This window comes from Neurospora crassa, linkage group II (genome assembly GCF_000182925.2).
Source record: "Neurospora crassa OR74A linkage group II, whole genome shotgun sequence".
Lineage (NCBI taxonomy): Eukaryota > Fungi > Ascomycota > Sordariomycetes > Sordariales > Sordariaceae > Neurospora > Neurospora crassa.
This window is the reverse complement of record NC_026502.1, coordinates 130,648-137,316: the sequence shown is the minus strand read 5'-3', so window position 1 is coordinate 137,316 and position 6,669 is coordinate 130,648.

Genomic DNA, 6,669 nt, shown 5'->3' with positions numbered 1-6,669 from the left:
AAAAAATTGTTAACGCTGTTCTTACTTATTCGGTACTATTTATTTATTAAAAGGTGTAAAATTAGAATAATATTAATTGTAATACTATTAAGAACTTTTATAGGAAGTTGTATATTGATATTAAATATATAATTACTACCTTTTTATAAAAATTAAAGGAGGAATTCTATACTATAGAGTAGGCTAAGTTCTTTTAGTCTCTAGATAAGCTCGTAGTGGAATAGTTTGATAATATTAATTCTAGTACTTTATTAGATACTAATAATAGTAGTGAAGAAGAGATGTCTATTAAGAAGTGTAAATATAAGGTTAAATGTGTAATTAATTTAGATAGTTCTTCGGAATCCTCTAAAGAAGAAGTTATAATTAAGGTCCCTATTAAGAAAACTACTATAAAGGTATAGATCCCTATTAAGGCTGCCCCAATTCTTAATAAAAAAATTATAAATAATTTAATTAATTGTATAAAATAATTAATAATTACCCGAAGTACTACTTTTATTCCCTAAGTCTAATAATAAATCCTCCTCCCTTAATAACCCGCCCTTTGCTAACCTACTTAATTTATAAACCCTTAAACTAATATTATTTAAATTAATGTTCTTTATAAAAGGAGTAGGAGTAAACGAAGTATAAAAGGAGATGATAAGGGAGGGTATCGGTAATAATACTATTAGTATAATTAATTCGGTTATTATATTTAGGAATATAAGTAAAAGGAGGTCGATTATAATTATAATATTATTAATTAAAAGCCTGCTAACCGAAATAAGAATACGAATATTGTAGTATTTATAAGTTCTAAAATAGATTATAATAATAAAGTCCTTAAAGATATATATTTTCGAATATTTAATTTAGGCCGATTAGAGGATATAATCCGCTTCTTTATAACTCTAACTATTAATTACCTTAATTATTAGAAATTTAAGAAATAGGAATTTGAAGTTTAGTAATAATGTAACCCGTAGAATGTACTATTTATTTTAATTTTTAATTTACTTTAAAATCCTAAGTAGGCTAAATAATATTAGGATTAAATCTAAATTAAAAACGGTTCCCCTGCTATTACTATTAATTATATTTCGATAAAAGTATTTAAAAAACTATATAAAATATCCTTTCTTACTTAGGAATAAGTAGTCCAAATTTATATAATTATTACTAATTCCAATTAGGCTACTAAATTAAGAAGGTTCTCTAAAATAAATATAAATTAAGAAGAGATTTATACTATTTCTTAAAATACTATAGTAGTAATTGGTGAGTTTAAGAAATTTAAGATTAATAATATAGTACTAAACTCTATAACTACCTTTCCTTTTATTCTAATCCTTCGTTTATTTACTGCGGAAATACTCAAATCTACCCCTAAATAGTTTAGGATTACTTTAAATAACGAAGTTCGAATGCGTTTATTTACCCCTATTAATAAAGCGCTAGAATTATAACCTAAGAAGGTTTCGTTTGTGTAAAAGGAGGAAGGGCTAGATTAAGTATATATAAAGAATATTTAGGCTTGAAATAATATTTTAAATATAAAGAAAATATACCCTATAGCTATTAAGTTTATAAATGTTAAAATTACTATTACTATTAAAAATATTATCCGAAATAACCCTATTAATATTCTAATTATTTATAATTAAATTAAGTAACTCTCTGGGGTACTTTATAATAAGGATAGGATCCCTATTGTGTAATTTAAGTATTATAGTAATATAATTCCTAATAATAGTTCGGAAACTAATAAATTTATTCCTATTAGGCCTAATAAAGTGTAAGTTCACCTTGTATTTATAAAAAAATAAGAGCCTAGGATAGATATATTAATAAATTTAATTAAAGTCGCTTTAAAGAGTGATAGCCCTATATTTGCCCGATTATCCTTAGAAAATAATATTTTCTTTTTATTTAATTAGCGAAATATTAGGGATTAGAGAAAGAGTAAATCTATACTATTACGCATCGTCTCTCCTCGGAATACCCTAACTCTCGCTATAAATTAAATAAAATTCGTTAATAAGTCCCTCCTTATAAAGGGTAATACTACGTATCTCGCCCCTTTATTTATATTTTATATATTAATTAAATTCTAAGGAGGAAAGAAAGTAGCCGCCCTACTAAATACAAATATTGAATATAATACTATTTATAAGGTATTAGCGGATTCGTTAGGACTTTAAAGTATTACTATAGAAATTTCTAATATTAATAATAATAGAGGAAGGAAGGGATTTTTTAATAAAATTTATAAAAAAGTTTAATTATTTAATAAGGGATAAGAAGTCTATTTCTTTATTATAAAGTAAGCCCTACTAAATTATAATATTATTTTAGGGTTACTGTTCTTTTAAAATACTGAAGTTTATATAAAGTATAAAGAAGGTGGAAAGAATTATATAATTATAATATTTGATAGGGTAGTAATCCGTACCGCTTTAATCGCTAATTTAGAAATTCTTAAGGGGAGGTAAGGTAACGGGTAGAGGGTTTAATTCCCCTACTATTATAGTAGCTTTGTATGCTAAAGGGCAAGGAGGTAGGCCTAGTAAGAATTGTATAGAAGAGGCTGCTTTATTAGTAAATTAAGGATAATTATTAAAGGATATCCTAAAGGAAGATAATAAATAAATTACCCCCTTTAATAATAAAATAATAGAGGACTTAGTAATCTTCTTAGAGAAGGAATAAACGTTCTTAGTTGGCCTATAGGGTCTAAATATTTCTTAGTAGGCCCGTTGTCGTTAGAAAAAATTTGTTTTAAAATTAATAAAAATTATTAAATAAAATTTCCTATTAATAGTATATATGCCCGCGCTAAATAAGTATAGGAAGGCTTAGGAGAAGTTAGAGGGTATTAAGGGAAGATTAAAGTATATAATTATATAGACTAATATAATATATAAATGAGTAATATAGAAAGTAAATTTAATTAATAATATTGTATTAAATAGATTAAAGCCTAAAGGAGATTCTAATTAGAAGGAAAAGAAGTTAGTAGTAATAAAGGAGCGGATCGCCTCTATATTTAAAAATTATAATTTAAAATAGGATTGCTACGTAGTACTAAGGTTTATAAAATTAGTTCGAAAGTTACGTCTAATGGAAGAATAATTCTAAACTCTACTAAAAACAGTTTAGGATACCCTAAACGAAGGGGAAACTGAATTATTTACTTATATCCTCTTTAATAAGGAGTAAATTCTAGCTTAGGATTTTACTAAATATAGAAAGTTAGATTCTAATATTATTCTACTTTAAGAAATCTGTACTATCCTTTATTCCGCTTAGTAAATAAAAATTATCCTAATTCCGAAAACCTTCTACAATAAGGTATATAACCTATTAAAAAATCGAATTAAGAAGGGGATTTTAAAAGAAAATTATATAATATATAGGAATAATTAGTTCCTAATTATAAAGAAGGATAGTAATTTACGTCTTATTAATAACGCTTAACGGATTAATAGGGTAACCCTCTAAAACGCTAACCTACCCCTAGGCTATAAAGAATTTAGCGAAGTATTTAGAGGCTATAAAATAATATTCCTATTAAATCTTTTTTCGGGGTATAATTAAATTCCCCTTAACGAAGCTAATTATAACTTTACTACTTTCTTAACCCCTATTAATTACTTTTAAATAATTATTCTACTATAAGGAGGTACGAATTCTATTGTATAATTTATAAGGATAATAATAAAAATACTATATAATTTAATTCCTAACGTTTATTAACTTTACCTTAATAATATTTATATTAAAGGACCCCGAAGTAATTATAACGAGGAGTAGATTAATATTAAAGGGATTAGGAGGTACGTATTAGAATACTTTATAAATATTAATAAGGTACTTATTAATATAGAGTTAGTAGGAGGAATAATTGCGGCTGTAAAATCCTAGTAATACTAAAGGGAAGTAGTATTAGTAAAGTATTTATATATACTAAATAGAAGAGCGTTAACTATAGATAAAGTTGTAAAAATTAATAAGTAGATTTACTACGAATACTAAACTAATAAGAAAGGAAAGGAACTAGAATAAATCCGCGCCTTCCTAAGTATTGTAGGGTATTATAGAATTTGGATTAAAGGATTTAATATTATTGCAATCCCCCTTTATAACTTAATAAAAAAGAACGTTAAATTTTAATAGATAGAGAACGAATAATTCGTAATAGAGTATTTATAATATATAGTTACTACTATACTAATCCTTATTACCCTAATATATAATAACGACTGTTATAAGATAATTTTCCTTATAGTTAACGTATTACTAAAAGGTTGGGGAGCTGTTTTAGAGTAAATTGGCCCGGATAGAAAACGATACCTATATTAATTTAAGAGTAGGATTTAATTTAGTGCCGAAAAGAGGTATAATATTATAAAGAGGGAATTTCGGAGCCTTTTTTATACTTTAAAACGTTTAAAAAAGTATTTATTCGGCACTTACTTCGTAATTGAAATTAATATAATAATTCTAATTTACTAATTAAATAGTACTATAAATAATATACCTAACGTGCTACTAATATGGTAGATCGCCTAAATAAAAATCTTTAACTTTAATATTAAATATATTTTAAGGAGTAAAAATATAATAATTAATAATTTATTTTATAAACCCCCTAAACCTTCTAACTTCTATAAATAAATATATAAGGAGGATATTAATAATTTTATAGATGTACAAATCTATTCTATTTTTATTATATACATAGACAACCCTCAATTAATATTTAAAAGGGAATAGTTTAAAAAGTTAAAAGAGATTGCTAAGTACCTATTAACTTACAAAATCCCTTTAAAATTAAAAGGAATTACTATAAAACGCTAATTCCGGATTAATACTATTAAATTTATAGTATACAATAGAATCCTTTAATTATACCCTACAACTTCAACTTAGAGCCTAAAATAATTAATTAATAATTTAAAGGAACGTTAGCAGATTATATCCTGTTACTATAACGAAGTAAAATATAAAGACCGAAAAGGGACGTACTGTTATATTACAAAGTACTATTATTAAAAAGGAATATATATTTAAATAGAAGAACTAATCCGCTTATACCCTAACTATTAAATATTTAACTTTAAATAATTCGAAGATAGTTACTAATAAACTTACCCAAACTTTTACCCCTTTAAAAAATAGATATTAAATATCTAATACCTCCTAAGTACGAATAGTAAGAAAGTCCCTCTATTAGAAGTTAAAAATAATTTAATAAGTTATATAAAAATTACCCTACTCCTTACAATTTTATTAAATAAAGTAAAAGATTTTTTTAAATTCCTATTCCTAAAATAGGGATACCCTCTAATAATTCTAATTAATAGTAGCATAAAATTCTAGAAGGTTATTACTAAATATTTACTTTAATTAAAGATCCCTAAGGAATTTATCGCATTTTATAATTCGCGAACTAATAATATAAATAAATAAGGACATACTATAATTACTTCTTTACTTATAAAAATAATTAAAGGGAGTAGCGTTAATTAGAAAAAATATTTACCTTATATCCTTTTTACAAATTGAATTACTATTAGAAGAAACTATAAGTATACTCCCTTTTAATTAGTATATAATTATAATCTAGTATTATTAATTGAATTTAACTTACCCTCCTAGCGAATTATTAATTAGAAGAATAATAATAGGGTAATAATTAAGGAGGAATTAATTAATATAATTACTCAAATATATAAGGACTCTAAATATAAATTTATGTAGGCCGTAGAAAAAGTCGTAATAATAAAGGAAATAGTAGTTAATTACTATAATAAATAAGATTAATGAAAAATACGATTTAAAAACGCTTAAATTAAAGTCGGCAATTTAATTTTAAAGTATAATAACGTTAGAAGGATTAATATAAATTTAATAAAGAAGCTTTCGTATTAATAGTAAGGCCCCTACAGAATATACTAAATTTTTAGCTTAGGGAGTATATACTATATTAATACTCTAAATAAAATATAATTTAGTAAGCTTATAAATACTAGAAGGATTAAGAAGTTTATAGTTAAGGATAAAATAATATTAAATACTAAAAACTTAAATATAATACTTAAAAGGGAATAAATTTCACCCGAAGATAGAGGAGGTTAAGAAAACCTTAAACCGGTTAATAATAAATTATTTATAAAAGAAATTCCAAATCGAATACTATAATACAAACTTAAAGAAAGTATAGCTGTAAAGAAAAAGAAAATAAAGTAGAATACCTTTAAGGACAAAATATAGAAAGATTTAGTTTAGATAAAGATTAAAGTCACAATCCCTAAGGAGTAACCCCTAAGAATATAAATAAATCCTAAAGATTAACCTAATGCCCTACTTATATACCTAAGGATAAGTAAATCCGTACCTAATACCCAATAACCAACGTATAATAATAAAACCGAAGTAATAATATAACTTCCTTTTTCAACCTTTTTCCTTATAATATTTCCTTTAATATTTATTTTTCTTTACGAATTTATAATTTATATATTTATAATTATATTTCTACTTTCAAAATACTTTAATATTTTTACTTTTCTATTTTCTTTTAAAAGGAAGTCCCTACCAATCTTATAATACAAAGGATATAAGATTAAACCGGCCCTAATATAATAGTACTACGCAATAATATTATAGAAACGGGTATAG